Genomic DNA, 17,264 nt, shown 5'->3' on the forward strand with positions numbered 1-17,264 from the left:
GTAGACGATGTCACTGAACTGTGCATGTAGAAATTTTTGAAATGGTGTATCTTTGGCTATGTATATTTTCACCAAAAAAAAATAAAAGGTCGAGAAGGGAGAGGGTTGACATTTTGTGGGGTTGTTAACCAATGTCATAAAACAATATGTGTACTACTGTTTCATGAGAAACTATTTGTTCTGTAAGCCTTCACTTGAAGTGTAATTAAAAAAAAAAATGTATTGCTGAAAAAAAAAAGCCCAATTGTTCTCACCAAAGCTTTCTCATGGATTTATGCTAGGGAAACCTTGGTATCTCTTCTACATTTTCTGATGATGTTAAGCATTTTTACAAAAATTCACTTCAGTCATTTGTCCATGTAGATGACCTAGTTTAAATCTCCAGAAAAATAATTTCCAACCATTTATCTCTTGACCACCCTTACCTCCCCTCTGCTTCAGTCAACCTGCGTGATTTGGCCATCCAATTACATCCTGTGTTTTTCCACTTGCATGCTTTTGCTTTATGCCATTGCTTCTTCTTGAAATGCCTTTTCCTATTGTCTTCAAGTGTTGACATTCTAACAGTTTTCCAAAACCCAGTTCACATGTTTTGCCCTAGAAGAACCCTTCCATGAACCCTATAAGTAGATGTGAGTTCTCCTCCTGCTGAAATCTGTGGTTCCCATTACGTTCTAAGTCCTTTGACAGTTGTTTGTATAAATACGCTCTTATAATTACAATAGCTGGCATTTATTGAACACCGGCAATGTGCCAGGCTTGGTATTATTATCACCATATGAAGGTGGTATTATTACCACCATTTTATAGTGGAGGAAACTGAGATTCAGAAAAGTTCATTGAGTTGCCCAAATGCCACAGAGCTGAGGGCAAGTAGAACTACCCAACTAAAAGCTCATATGCTTTTACCCACATTGGATAGTTTTCCTTGCTTATTTGCCCGGTGTTGGGGGATGTAGTTGGAGTCATCAGGGGATGGCATATCTGAGATTAGCCTTGAAGAATGATTGGATTAGGCATTCTGAAGGCAAAGGTTAGGTAGGGAGTATTCCAGGTAGAAGGGAGTACGAGTGTAGGAATAAAGAAATATGTATGTATGGGGGAAAAGAGGGTGTTGAACAGCATTGACTCATCAAGTTGGCCAGTGCAAATATCTTTATCAAGTAGGGATGCATAAGACTGGAAGAGTAAATTGTGCCCAGATTGAGACAGTCTGATCTGATGTAGATTTTTATGAACTACTAAAGAAGGGATCCTTAAATACTTTCAAGAATAGGATTGGGCCATGAAGCCCCAGTTTTAGGTAAGGAAGAAATGTTGAGAGCAGGGAACTAGGCAGGGCATTGCATAAGCCAAGTAAAAATCAGTCCCTGAACTGGGTCATGAGGCAGGGAGGTGTAAGGGGGAAATAGCAAGAACTTGCTTCGTGTTTCTAATGTGTTGAGACTGTTTTAGTTCAATGTGAGGCATGATCAGGAAGAACATATGTCCAAGTTTCTCTTGTTTTGAAGTGTTGATTGGTATAACTAAGAGAATGCTAAAATAGCTCTATAGACACATTGAAACATTTCTAAAGTAATAGCATAGCCTATTCTGAGGGTGGTGAAGGGGGAAGGGAAGAAGGCTTGTTGTATTTTTGTGGTGACATGGATAGTTAACTGGCCCTTTGGCACGTCATTAACTTTGGACAAATGGCATCACTGCCAGCCAGACTTTTGGAGATCCCTCTTTAGCAGTCAGGGAATGACACAAGAGCTGTGATTCTTGTAGCTAGCTTGCTTGTAGTGTCTGTAGCAAGTCATCTCTTTCTTCTATAGATATTTTCAATGCCCTTTCTGTAGAATCTATTACTACCTTAGGAGGAATCTGTATGAGGACAGGGACATGTTCTGTCTTACTGTAGTATCCACAGAATCTTGAATCTGCATGTTTATTTGTTGAATGAATAAATGGAGCACAACATGGACTAGGAAGAGCTGGATTTAATTCTCACTTGTGTCACGTAATTATTAACTGAGTGATTCTAAGCAAGACTTGTTGTAGAGTCTCTGAGTCTCTCTAAAATGGGAAGACAGCCTCTGTCCTGTTTAACTCACAGGATTCTTGTGAGGATCATAAGAGTCATATGAAGTTTAAATACCTGGAAAACGCCTTGAGGAACAATGTGATTAACAGGACGAGATAAAGGGAAAGATCTTTCACATATTGTGTCCTGTGCCAGGTGCTTTACATCCAACATCATGTTTAAATCTCATGACAGTTTTAAAGGGCATTATCATTGTCTCCATCTTTCAAGTGAGGAAACTGAGGCTCATAGAAACGAAGGTAATACATTTAGTAAGTGGCAAGCCAAAAGTGGCAGAACCTCTTCTGTCCGACTTTGCAAAAGCCCATGTTCTTTCCTCTACACTGCACAAATGTGAGGTAATTTTATTAAAATACGGACATTTAAACGTAAGCTTTTACAGAAACCTATCATAGAGGGTCAAAAGTCATATTTAAAAGACAGCAATGACACCTGGCTTTGACTAGGAAAAGTCATCTTTGCCCTAATTAGCATCACGATCCCCAGCAACTTGTATATCATGACATTTGCATGCACGTGTGTGGAAACTGGGGTGATAGTGCTTTTGAAAATACAGTTTTCATCTGCCGATGCTACTTTTCTTCATTTCTGCCCAGTCCTCCATTTGGTGATGCACATTCACTGGGCTGGATGCCGAATCATTATGCCTATATACACTATATTTGGTGGAAATCTATTTTTTCCCTCTTTCTTGCATTGTTCTTCCTATAGCAATTAAAACCATCTTGAGTGAATTGAGGGAGGGCGAAACTTGCACTGAGTGATGGGGAAAAACTGTTCTTGGAGGAAGAGATGTGCATGGAATCCCAGGTCTGCACTCACTTAACTTGAGGACCTTGAACCCACAGAGACTCAACCTCTTTCTATAGAATAGTGGCAAGAGCAAAATGGTTGAGAGAAGTATATCGTGGGTCAATGTGTGTGAAAGTCAGCTCTATGCCTTGTAAATGTTAGTTTACTTCTTTCTTTTCTTTATCTTTGGTGTTTGGAGTAATTGCTAAGAATCTACAGGTTTGAGTTCTAGTCTCATCTCTGCCACCAGCTCTGTGAGAAACCTTGAACAAGTCACTTTACTTCACTAGTCCTCAGTTTCTTTATCTGTACTGAAGCATTTCAGCTTGATTTTCAACCTTGCAGTTTTATGCAGGTCCCAGACTTGTGAAAATTCAAGGTCTACCACATGGAGTGGTAAGTGCTGTGAGGGCGTGATAGAGGCTCTGAGAATACTGAGGAGGAGAACTAACTCAACCTTGGGAAAGATTAGTTGGGGGCTACAGAGCAAGAAAGCAGGGGAGTCTTCCCAGGGAGGAAGTCTTGGAGAAGTATAAAAGCTATCTAAGCACAGGGAGAAAGGGCATATTTTAGCAGTTAATGCAAAGCACAAAGGTGAAAGAAAGCAACAAAAGTTCAGAAAACAGCAAGTTTTTCAAATAGAGTACGGGACACATTTATGTAGGTATGCGTGTATGTGTTGTAAGGGTGGGGACGGGTAGGAAAGAGGAAGGAGAGCTTAAAGCACTAAGGAGTTTAGAGTTTTTGGAATGGATGATGGGGATCATTGAAGGGGAGAGAGGACATGATTAGTTTTGACTACTAGAAGTAACACTTTTGTGACTGTAAGGAGAATGGATGGTGAAAAGCAAAGAGAAGCAAACAGATCTTTTGACAATTGCAGTTGCCTCGTGTATGAGCATGACATATTTGTAGGGTATTGCAGGGACAAGCTGCTGCAGTAACTATGATTATGTGCTAAGACAGAGGGAGAATCAAGAGAGGCCAGGCCAGTGATGTCAACATCAGAGACTCTAGAACAGAACTACCAGGAGGCAGAACTTTTTCTGATTCTCTGATTTGTATGAAATTACAAATAGAGGTCAGTTTTACATATACACTTATGCTAAATAAATTACAAACCCATTGCTGTCCAGTCAGTTCCAACTTATAGTGACCCTGTAGGCCAAAGTAGAACTGCCCCATAGGGTTTCCAAGGTTTTAATCTTTAGGAAAGCAGACTGCCACATCATTATCCTATGAAGTGGCTGGTGGGTTCGAACCAACAGCCTTTTGATTAGCATCTAAGTGCTTAACCATTGCACCACCAGGGCTCCCTAAACAAATTACAGTCTTCCTGAAATCCTCTCTGAGATACAGATGGATTTCTGAATTTCTGTGTAATCCTGAGGATTAAATGTGAATATTAGTAAAACATTACCTGGAGCAGAATAATCACCTGCTACATATGATCAACCACCACTCATTTGTCAGTTTGTCTTACTGTGGTGGCTTGTGTGTTGCTGTGATGCTGGAAGCTATACCACCGTTATATGAGATACCACCAGGGTCACCTATGGTGGACAGGTTTCAGAGGAGCTTCCAGACTAAGATAGACTAGGAAGAAGGACCTGGCAATCTACTTCTTAAAAAATCAGCCAGTAAAAACCTTATGAATAGCAGTGGAACATTGTCTGATATAGTGCCTGAAGATGAGCCCCTCAGGTTGGAAGTCACTCAAAATACAGCTGGGGAAGAGCTGCCTCCTAAAAGTTGAGTCAACCTTAATGATGTAGATGGAGTCAAGTTTTGGGGACCTTCATTTGCTGATGTGGCATGACTCAAAAGAGAAGAAACAGCTTCAAACATTCATTAATAATCAGAACATGAAATGTACTCAGTATGAATCTAGGAAAATTGGAAGTCATCAAAAATGAAATGGAAAACATGAATATCAATATTCTAGGCATAAGTGAGCTGAAATGGACTGATACTGACTTTTTTTATTATTGTTGTGCTTTAAGTGAAAGTTTACAATTCAAGTTAATCTCTCATACAAAAATTTATACATACATTGTTATGTGACCCTAGTTGCTCTCCCTACACTGTGATAGCACACCAGATTTCCCGTGTCCATTCAACCAGCTCCTGACCCTCTCTGCCTTTCCATCTTGCCTCTGGACAGGAGCTGCCCATTTAGTCTCGTGTATCTCCTTGAGCTAAGAAGCACACTCTTCACAAGTATCATTTTGTATCCAATAGTCCAGTCTGATCTTTGTCTGAAGAGTTGGCCTCAGGAATGGTTTCAGTTCTGGGGTAACAGGGAGTCCAAGGGCCATGTCTTCCAGGGTCCTTCCAGTCTCAAACCACCAAGTCTGATCTTTTTACTAGAATTTGAGTTCTGCACCCCACTTTTCTCCTGCTCCATCAGGGACTCTCTGTTGTATTCCCTGTCAGGGTGGTCATTGGTGGTAGCTGGGCACCATCTAGTTCTTCTGGTCTCATGTTGATGGAGTCTCTGGTTTATGTGGCCCTTTCTGTCTCTTGGGCTAATACCTTCCTGTGTCCATGGTATTCTTCATTCTTCTTTACTCCAGGTGGGTTGGGACCTATTGATGCATCTGAGATGGTCACTTGCTAGCTTTTAAGACCCCAAATGCCACTCATCAAAGTGGGATGCAGAAAATTTTCTTAATAAACTTTGTTATGCCACTTGACCTAGATGTCCCCTGAAACCATGGTCCCCAGACCCCTGCCTCTTCTACTCTGTCCCTTGAAGTGTTTGGTTGTATTCAAGAAACTTCTTAGCTTTAGTTTAGTCCAGTTGTGCTAACTTCCCCTGTAGTGTGTGCTGTCCTTCCCTTCACGTAAGATAATTCTTGTCTATTATCTAGTTAGTGAATACCCCTTTCCTTCCCTCCCCACCCTTGTAACCATCAAAGAATGTTTTCTTCTGTGTTTAAACCTTTTCTTGAGTTCTTATAATAGTGGTCTTATGCAATTTGTCCTTTTGCAACTGACTAAATTCACTCAGCATAATGCTTTCCAGACTCCTCCATGTTATGTTTCATGGATTCATCATTGGTCTTTATCGTTGCAGATACTGACTATTTTTAATCAGACAATCATATGGTCTACTATGCGGGGAAGGACAAATTGAAGAGGAATGGTGTCACATTCATAGTCAAAAAGAACATTTCATCATCTATCCTGAAGTACAGTGCTTTCAGTGATAGGATAATATCCATACACCTACAAGAAAGACCAGTTAATATGACTATTATTCAAATTTACAAACTAACGGCTAATATCAAAAATGAAGAACTTGAAGATTCTGACCAACTACTGCAGTCAGAAATAGATCAAACATGCAGTCAAGATGCATTGATAATTACTGGTGATTGGAATGTGAAAGTTGGAAACAAGGAAGAAGGATCTGTAGTTGGAAAATATGGTCTTGATGATGGAAATGATGCTGGAGATCACATGATAGAATTTGCAAGATCAATGACTTCTTCACTGCAAATACCTTTTTTCAACAACATAAATGGCGATTATACGCATGGACCTCGCTGGATGGAATACACAGAAATCAAATCAACTATGTCTGTGGAAAGAGATGATGGAGAAGCTCAATATCATCAGTCAGAACAAGGCCAGGGGCCAACTGAGGAACAGACCATCAACTGCTCATATGCAAGTTCAAGTTGAAGCTGAAGAAAATTAAAACAAGTCCACCAGAGCTGAAGTATGACCTTGAGTATATCCCACCTGAATTTAGAGACCATCTCAAGAATAGATATAACACACTGAACACTAATGAATGAAGACCAGACCAGTTGTGGAATGACATCAAGGACATCATACATGAAGAAAGCAAAAGGTAATGTAAAAGACAGGAAAGAAAGAAAAGGCCAAAATGGATGTCAGAAGAGACTCTGAAACTTACTCTTGAACTTAGAATAGCTAAAGTTAAGGAAAAAATGATCAAATAAAAAAGCAGAACAGAAGATTTCAAAGGGCAGCTCGAGAAGCAAAGTAAAGTATTATAATGAAATGTTCAAAGACCTGAAGTTAAAAAACCAAAAGGGAAGAACACAATTGGCATTTCTCAACTGAGAGAACTGAAGAAAAAATTCAAGCCTCAAGTTGCAGTCCAATAAGCAACATCATGTTAAATGGAGAAAAGACTGAAGTTGTCAAGGATTCCATTTAACTTGTATCCACAATCAATACCCATGGAAGCAGCAGTCAAGAAATCAAACAACATATTTCATTGGGCAAATCTTTTGCAAAATACCTCTTTAAAATCTTAAAAAGCAAAGATGCCACTTTAAGGTCTAAGGTGTGCCTGATCCAAGCTGTGGTGTTTTCCGTCCCCTCGTGTGCATGTGAAAGGTGGACAATGAATAAGGAAGAACAAAGAAGAATTGATGCCTTTGAATTATGGTGTTGGCGAAGAATATTGAATATACCATAGACTGCCAGAAAAGGGACAAATCTGTCTTGGAAGAAGTACAGCCAGAATGCTCATTAGAAGCAAGGATCCCGAGACGTTGTCTCACATACTTTGGACATGTTACCAGAATGGACCAGTCCCTGAAGAAGGACATCATGCTTAATAAAGTAGAGGAAGACTCTTCAATGAGATAGATTGACACAGTGGCTGCAACAATGGACTTAAGTTTAACAACAATTGTAAGAATGGCACGGGGCCAGGTATTTCATTTTGTTGTACATAGCGTTGCTATGAGTTGGAACCGACTTGGTGGCACCTAACAACAACAACAACAACAAAGGCCAAGAGCATGATGCTTTTCAGTAAAATAGATGCAGAGATTCTATTTAGGAAGAGAAACAGTTCCTCCTGCTTGCTTGGTGGTCACTGCCATTTTGTCACTCATTAGCAGAATTATATACCTTACACCACTTTTATTCTCTAACGCTATCATTCTAACCCCAAATTGTGAAAGGTGGAACTATGTTATTTCCATCCAAAAGTATTTACTGAGTATCTGTTATTTCTTTGGAGGAAGCCAGGCCTAGAGGAGAAAAGGACAGAGTTGTTAGGAGAATTAAATAAAATTATATGGGCAATGTAAGTTGCCTAGCATAGTACCTGGCATAAGGGAAGCTTAATTAAAATGGTCTCTTTCTTTATGTCGCTAGGTTCTAAGGATCAAATGATGACTAAAGAACAGCTTGTATCCTCTGGGATATATAGCCTTATTAGAAAGATGAGATACAATGAATAAAAATAATCTCTCTAAGGCTTCACAGTTTACAAATCACTTTCACATCCACTATTTCACATCAAGCTTCCAATATCAATTTAAGTAACCAGGGCAAGGCATGTTATTAGTGCCATTTAACAGATGAGGAAACTGACATTCAGAGAGGTTAAGTGACTAAACAAGACCAGATTGTTGGTTGCGGTAAGGCAGGTCTACCTGTCACCAGATTATGGGTCTTTCCATTACAATTCAATTCAGTACAGAGTGTCAAGTACTCACAATGTGGTAGGCACAAGGTACTATATGAAATAAATCCTAGCCTGTGTAGTAGGATTTATAGTTTATAGTTTTGTAGTAGAAAGAAAGAATTAAGGGAACCTTCATTCTGCCTGGAACTCTGCATTCTAGTGCCCTTTCCTGCTGTCCTTTAGGATAACTTCTGAAGGTGGTCATTGTGTGCCTGTGTTCTGCCCCTGTCCCATTTAGGGTGAGATTCCAGTAAGGTCTTAGGCACTACTGAGGTCTTTGACCTAGTCTCATCCTTGCTTAATGCAGCCATCTGGACAAGGTAACCCTGCATCTCAGGCTCTGGGAGCCACTATCACTACCTGGAAACCAACTACCATCATCCAGGTCCTCCCAGCCCACTTTGTGATTTGCATTTCTGGATTCCCTAGGGGAAGCCACATCTCCCGTCTTCTGTTATTCCTCATCTTTTGTGCAGTCTTCTCCCCACCCAGCCCCATATAAATCCCATAGAGCGTAACTGGCAAGACTAATCATTATGGCACTGACCCAGGGCCTTCATTGGTCCGAGAGCTTCTGATGGGCTTATCTTATATGTAGGAATATAGAGGAAAGGAAGAGAATGTAACTAAGCAGATTGTTATTCATGAAGGGAGGAAAAGAGCGTAATTCCTGCTCCCAAGAAAATAACGCCCACTTATATGAGTTCAGTAGACAGCACTAGACTCAACTTGAAAAATGCATCTTGAGTGCTGCTTTAAATACGTTATCTCGCTTAACCTATGCAATGCTCTTGTGAGTAGTTATTAATATTTTCCTTTTATGGATGAGATAACTGAGGTTCAGAGAGATATTTGGGCCTTGCACGAGTCCCCACAGCCAGGAAGTCGCAGAGTTGTGATTGAGGATCCTTTCCTCTGACTGAATGCAGTGTTCTTTTCTCTTGCTCCAATGTTACAGTAGATGATCAAGTTAAAGATCATGCAGTTCAGATGCCAAGTATTGTTGGAGCCTGGACTGGAGGTAGGCTGAGGAGTAGTGTGGGATCAAGCATTTTGGAAAGATTTCCTGAAGAACCTGGGTGTTTAAGGATGAATTTGGAGAGGCAGGGAGAAGGAGGAGGATATCGTGAGTACAGAGTGTGCAAGGGACCGGAGGTGGGAATGAGTGGGGCAAAAGTAGAGGTGGTGAGGATTGTGGCCTCGCAGGAGCTGAAACTGTATTCTGAGAAGGAGGAGAGTTTGGTTTGTCTGGTAGGGGGGCTGTCACCCTAAATATGCCCCTCTTTCTCCATCCAGTGGCTGTGAGTACCAGCCCTCTGTTAGCATGAGAAGACCCACTGAAAGTAGGAATTTGGCTCTATCCTGCAGCCCATGCTGAGATGAGGTTTTTTCAAGCCATATTTAAAACCTTGTGTTGAAAAACATCCCTAAATCCTCTAACAGAAGACAGATGTCTGCCTGAACAAATATCAGCTCTGACATAATTTGTTGTTTTTATTTCCCCAGCATTTGCCTATTGAATCTGACAACCTCCTATAATTATCCATTTTCCTTAATGAATTATGGAGTACATGTCCCACGTATATGGCTCATGCGGCTGTTGGTTCATGGCATATGTGGAGTGGGTTGCCTCTGTAGAGGGTACCAGGTTCTATCATGACTCCCTGATGTCAACTTTCCTTCCCAAGCCTCTGTGACTCACCTGGGTAATTTGATCCCCATCTTTTGGGTCAGTGCCTTCAGCACCAGCCATAGCAAGGGCATGGTTGGTTAGGGGCTAAAAAGAGCCCAAATTCAATAGTTGGATAAATTTAGCAACATAGCATGGGCCTTGAAGTCAGACTGACCTGGTTTTGAATTTTCTTCTTACTATCTGCATGTTATTTAACCTCCATAAGCCTCAGTATCCCCATCTGTAAAATGGTTGTTGTAAAGAGCTTACTATATAGTAGGTGCTAAGTAAATGACAATTATTATTATTGTTACCATTTTCCTTCTTTTCTGGACTTTATATGTTGGTTGATAGCTAATTTTAACTGATGATCAGGATAACATGCTAGCCATTGATAAGTACTTTGATATACATTTTATCATTTAATTCTCATAACCATTGTATAATATAGGTACTACTATTATCCTCATTTACAGATAAAGAAACTAATATTTAAAGGCATTAACTTCCCAAAGAAGGTTATACAACTAGAAGGGGCAGAGTTAGGGCTAGAACTCATGCAGTTTGGCCTAGAGCTTGAATTTATAACTACTTCATTGATGTTATCATATCTCATGACTGCTTCACCTTTCCTGTTGCTAGGACACAGACACCACCTAACCCCCAAGTCTGGCTATTTCTCTGTGCCTTGTCTCTTTCCCTGATAGCCTATCGTGTACTGCCGTACTCCTACCAGTCCTTCCGTAAACTTCAGCCCAGTAGCTACATAAACAATGAGCTTTCCTTTCCTGTATTGATCTCTGAATATTGCTTCTTCTGTCCTATGCTATACAATGATTTGTTCATTCTTTCAGCAAACTTTCACCAAATATTTACTGTGTTCCAGGCCCAATGTGAGGCACTGGGAAAACAAAAATGAAATGTTGCTGTTAGGTGCCATCAAGTCGGTTCTGACTCATAGCGACTCTGTGTACAACAGAATGAAACACTGCCTGGTCCTGTGCCATCCTCACAATCATTGTCATGCTTAAGCCCATCATTGCAACCACTATGTCAGTCCATCTCGTTGAGGGTCTTCCTCTTTTTCACTGACCCTCTAGTTTACCAAGCATGATGTCCTTCTCTAGGTACTAGTCCCTGCTGATAACATGTCTGAAGTACGTGAGACAAAGTCTCACCATCCTTGCTACTAATGAGCATTCTGGCTGTACTTCTTCCAAGACAGATGTGTTCATTCTTCAGGCAGTCCATGGTATATTCAGTATTCTTCGCCAATACCATAATTCAAAGGCATCAGTTCTTCTTTCGTCTTCCTTATTCGTTGTCCAGTTTTCACATACATATGAGGCGACTGGAAACACCATGGCTTGGATCAGAAGCACGTTAGTCCTCAAGGTGACATCTTTGATTTTCAACAATTGAAAGAGGCCTTTTGCAGCAGATTTGCCCAATGCAATGTGTCATTGATTTCTTGACTGCTGCTTCCATGGTTTTCGATTGTGGATCCAAGTAAAATGAAATCCTTGACAACTTCAGTCTTTTCTCTGTTTATCATAATGTTGGTTATTGGTGCAGCTGTGAGGATTTCTGTTTCTTTATGTTGAGGTGTAATCCATACTGAAGGCTGTAGTCTTTGATCTTCATCAGTAAGTGCTTTGAGTCCTCTTCACTTTCAGCTAGCAAGGTTGTGTCATCTGCATATCAAAGGCTGTTAATGAGTATTCCTCCAATCCTGATGCTGCATTCTTCTTTATATAGTTCAGCTTTTCGAATTGTTTGCTCAGCATACAGATTAAATAAGTATGGTGAAAGGATACAACCCTGACACACACCATTCTTGACTTTAAACCATGCAGTATCTGCTTGCTATGTTTGAACAACTGCTTCTTGGTCTGTGTACAGGTTCCACATGAGCACAATTAAGTGTTCTGGAATTCCCATTCTTCGCAATGTTATCCATAGTTTGTTATGATCCACATAGTCAATGCTTTGCATAGTCAATAAAACACAGGAAACGTCTTTCGCTGTTATCTGCTTTCAGCCAGTATCCATCTGACATCAGCAATGATATTCCTTGTTTCATGTCCTCTTCTGAATCCAGCTTGAATTTTTGGCAGTTCCCTGTCAATGTACTTCTGCAGCTGCTGTTGAATGATCTTCAGCAAAATTTTACTTGTGTGTAATATTAATGATATTGTTTGATAATTTCTGCATTCTGTTGGATCACCTTTCTTTGGAATGGGTACAAATATGGATCTCTTCTAGTCGATTGGCCAGGTAGCTGTCTTCCAAATTTCTTGGCATAGACAAGTGAGCACCTCCAGAGCTGTATCTGTTTGTTGAAACATCTCAATTGGTAATCTGTCAATTCCTGAGCCTTGTTTTCCTACAGTGCCTTCAGTGCAGGTTGGACTTCTTCCTTCAGTACCATTAGTTCTTGATTATATGCTACCTCCTGAAATGGTTGAACATTGACCAACTCTTTGGTACAGTGACTCTGTGTATTCTTTCCATCTTCTTTTGATGCTTTCTGTGTCATTCAGTATTTTCAGTATTGCAACTTGAGGTTTGAGTTTTTTCTTCAGTTCTTTCAGCCTGAGAAATGCTGAACATGTTCTTCCCTTTTGGCTTTCTATCTCCAGGTCTTTGCACATTTTATTTTAATACATTACTTTGTCTTCTCCAGCATCCCTTTGAAACCTTCTGTTCAGCTCTTTGACTTCATCATTTCTTCCTTTCAGTTTAGCTACTCTACATTCCAGAGCAACTTTCAGAGTCTCTTCTGACATCCATTTTGGTCTTTTTTTCTTTCCTGCCTTATTAATTACCTCTTGTTTTCTTCATGTATGATGTCCTTGATGTCATTCCACAACTTGTCTGCTCTTCAGTAATTAGTGTTCAGTGCATCAAATCTATTCTTGAGATGGTTTTTAAATGCAGGTGGGATATACTCAAGTTCATACTTTGGCTCTCTGGACTTGTTCTAATTTTCTTCAACTTCAACTTTAACTTGCATATGAGCAATCTATGGTCTGTTCCATAGTCGGCCCCTGGCCTTGTTCTGACAAGATATCATCAGATATTGAGCTTTTCCATTGTCTCCTTCCACAGCTGTAGTCAATTTGATTCCTGTGTATTCCATCTGAATTAGACAAGGCTAAAAGACTATAGCATTCATTATGGATTACACTTGCATGTACAGAAAATGAAAATTTTTACAACTGGACTGATAAACAACATTATGACATGATGAAGAAATTGATGTTGCCAAGGATTTCATTCTACTTGGATCAATAATCAATGCCTGTGGAAGCAGTAGTCACGATATCAAACAGTGTTATCATATTGGGAAAAGCTGCTGCAAAAGACATCTTTAAAGTGTTAAAAAATCAAGATGTCAATTTGATGACTAAGCTGGGCCTGACCCAAGCCATGGTATTTTCAGTCACTTTGTATGCATGTGAAAGCTGGACACTGAAAATGGAAGATAGAACAATTGATGCATTTAGATTGTGGAGTTGGCAAAGAATATTGAATATACTGTGGACTTCCAGAAGAATGAACAAATCCATCTTGGAGGAAGTATAACCAGAATATTCCTTAGACGTGAGGCTGGTGAGACTTTATCTTCCTTACTTTGGACAAATCATCAAGAAAGACCAATTGTTATAAAAAGACATCATGTTTGGTTAAGTGGAGGGTCAGCAAAAATGAGGGTAACACTTCATTCGATGATTTGACACTATAGCTGCAACAATGGGCTCAAAAATAGCAACAATTTTGAGTATGGTGCAGAACTGGGCAATGTTTTATTCTGTTATACATAAAGTAGCCATAAGTTGGAGCCAGCTCCATGGCAGCTAACAATAACAACAACTGTTTTAAAGGAGCACCAGTTCTAGTTGGGGAGACAAACAAAAACAGAAAAATGCCACTGACATCCCTTCTTTGTCATTCCCTACACTGACATTCCTTACTTTTACCTTCTTATGTAATTTATCATCATGTGCTATTGATTTTGCCTCCTAAATATCTCTTGAATCTGTACGTTACTCATTATCTCTGTTGCCACTGGAATAACCTCCTCACTGGTTTCTTGTATCCAGTCTGGGTCTGTCTCCAAACAGACTGATCTTTAAAAATGTAAACCTGCTTAAAATATTTTAATGACTTCCCATTGCTCTTAGAATTATAGAAACAATACTAAAAGCCCCCATTTTTAAGAAAGAAAAAAACATGAAAAGTTATATCAAAATAAAATGATTGGATAGTCTTTAAAGATCCTTGTAGCTTTGACATCCAGGATTTGACTTTACCTTGATGGAAATTTACAATCCTGGCACCACCTCTAACCGAGACTTACCCATTAATTACAGACCATTCTTCAGTTACCCCTACCAGATGAATCATTACCTACTTTAGTGACAGGACCAATTAAGAAACACTTTTATTTGTTTATTCATTCTATAAACATTCATTTAGCGTCCATTCTGTTTCAGTTCTTTGGATGCGCGCTAGAGATACAAACTGTTCAAGTTACTTGTATTTCATCAGTGATTAACATGCACAGAGCAGACACGATCCCTGCTCTCATAGAGATTAATTTTAGAATGAAACCTAGTTCCTGTTCTTGAGAAGCTGTTGATTTACAAGGGAAGACTTTGTTCATTTCTTTACTCAACATTTACTGATAACTACTATGTGCCAGACCCTGGAGATGTAGTGTTGAATAAAACAGACAGAGATGTCATAACTGCATGGAGTGATAAGTGCATGGTCAGAATTTTGGTCAAGGAGCTGTAGGAACCCAGAAGAGAGAACGTTGAATTCTGCATGCAGGACCAGGGAAGACTTTTTATTGGAAGTGACTACTAGAATTAGACCTTTAAGAATATGTAGGATGACATGTGTATAATGAGCACCAAATTTAGTAAAATATCATACTTGATATTTCTGCCAGGCTTTGCTCTTTTAAGTATAATATTATCTCTAATATTTATAACTCTGCATTATATTGATAAGGAAACTGAGGTTCAGGGAAATAAAGGGATTTGCCCAAAGTCACAAAGCTGGTGAGTGACAGAATCAGGATTCCATCCCAAATCTGTATGGCTCCAAAGCCTTTGCTCTTCTCACTCCACCTTGCTAAATGCACTGACTTTTTCTAGATTCTTTCATTTGGGCTTTCAGGACATATCATAATTTTATTTATATTTCCTGTTCATCACAGCCTTCTAACTGTCACGTTCAGTTTGAGGTTCTCAGTGTGAAAACCAATGCAGGCCTGCTCTGGGGCAGAGTTCTGGAAAAGGGATTTGTCAGTTCAGGAAAATTACTATTCCGTCTGACATTAATTCCCATCTTGTTTACTGGGCTCCCACCCATCTCAGTGATAACTAAATTTTCCTGGTAAATCTCAGACCCTCTTTCTAAGCAGCAGGTGTTCTCCCCTCTTCACCCTTTAGTAAAGTAGAAATTGTCCCTGCTATTTGATTCCCCCTTCAGAAATCCATAGTGAAATAAATGGATTGGCCTTAGTAGACCTCTGTTAAAGAGCAAAGCCAGGCAGAAGATGTGGCACTCATTTCCACCAAGTACAGAGCATCATCCACCACTCAACTATCAGTTTGTTGTGCTGTGGATACTTGTGTGTTGCTGAGATGCTAGAAGCAATGCTACTGGTATTTCAAATACCAGCAAGGTCAACCATGGTGGTCAGGTTTCAGAGGAGCTTCCAGACCAAGACAGACTAGGAAGAAAGACCTGGCAATGTACTTCTAAAAAAATTGGCCAGTAAAAAACCTTATGAAAAACACTGGAACTCTGTCTGATAATAGTGACAGAAGATGAGCTCCTCAGATTGGAAGGCACTAATACAACTGAGGAAGAGCTGCCTCCTCAAAGTAGAGATGACCTTAATGATGTGGTTGGAATAAAGTTTTGGGGACTTTCATTTGCTTATACGGCATGACTCGAAATGAGAAGAAACAGCTGCAAACATCCATTAATAATCAGAACAAGAAATGTATGAAGTATGAATCTAGAAAAATTGGAAGTCATCAAAAATGAAATCAAATGCATAAAGATCATTAGTGAACTGAAATGGACTGATATGGGCCATTTTGAATCAGACAATCGTATGGCGTACTATCCTGGGAATAACGAATTAAAGAGCAGTGGTGTCGAATTCATCCTCAAAAACAACATTTTGAGATCTATCCTGAAGTACAACGCTGTCAGTGATAGGACGATATCCATATGCCTACAAGGAAGACCAGTTAACATGACTATTATTCAAATTTACACACCAACCACTATTGCCAAAGATGAAGAAATTGAAGATTTTCACCAACTTCTCGAGTCTGAAATTGATAAAACATACAATCAAGATGTATCGATTGGTAATTACTGGTGATTAGAGTGCAAAACTTGGAAACAAAAAAGGTTGATCTGTAGTTGGAAAATGTGGCCTTGATGATAGAAATGATGCTGGAGATGTCATGATAGAATTTTGTAAGACCAATGACATATTCATTGCAAATACCTTTTCTCAACAACATAAAGGGTGACTGTACACATGGACCTCACTGGATGGAATACACAGGAATCAAATTGACTACATCTGTGAAAAGAGACTATGGAAAAGCTCAATATCACCATTCAGAACAAGGCCAGGGGCCAACTGTGTAACCAGCCATCAATTTTTCATATGTAAATTTAAGTTGAAGCTGAAGAAAATTAAAAGAGTTCAAAACAGCCAAAGTATGACCTTGACTATATCCCACCTGAATTTAGAAACCACCTCAATAACAGATTTGACACACTGAAATTAACAACCAAAGACCAGATTAGTTATGGGATGACAACAAGAACATCAAACATGAAGAAAGCAAAAGATCGTTAATAAGACAGGAAAGAAAAAAAAGACCAAAATGGATGTCAGAAGAGACTATGAAAGTTGCTTTTGAACGTAAAGTAGCTAAAGCGAAAGGAAGAAATGATGAAGTCAAAGAGCTGAATAGAAGATTTCAAAGGACGGCTCAAGAAGACAAAGTAAAGTGTTATAATGAAACGTGCAAAGACCTGGAGATAGCCAAAAGGAAAGAACATGTTCAGGATTTCTCAAGCTGAAAAAACTGAAGAAAAAATTCAAGCCTCGAGTTGCAATATTGAAGGATTCTATGGGGAAAATACTAAATGACACAGGAAGCATCAAAAGAAGACGGAAGGAATACACAGAGTCACTGTACCAA

The 17,264-nt window shown here is 39.6% G+C and overlaps 1 protein-coding gene across 2 annotated transcripts in view; it reads left to right on the forward strand.

Annotated features, from left to right (window-relative positions):
- Positions 1-17,264, forward strand: part of AGBL4 (AGBL carboxypeptidase 4) — a 1,625,978-nt gene that overhangs the window by 872,618 nt on the left and 736,096 nt on the right. The window lies entirely within an intron of this gene.

Source organism: Trichechus manatus, unplaced genomic scaffold (genome assembly GCF_000243295.1).
Source record: "Trichechus manatus latirostris isolate Lorelei unplaced genomic scaffold, TriManLat1.0 scaffold00015, whole genome shotgun sequence".
In the NCBI taxonomy this organism is placed as follows: domain Eukaryota; kingdom Metazoa; phylum Chordata; class Mammalia; order Sirenia; family Trichechidae; genus Trichechus; species Trichechus manatus.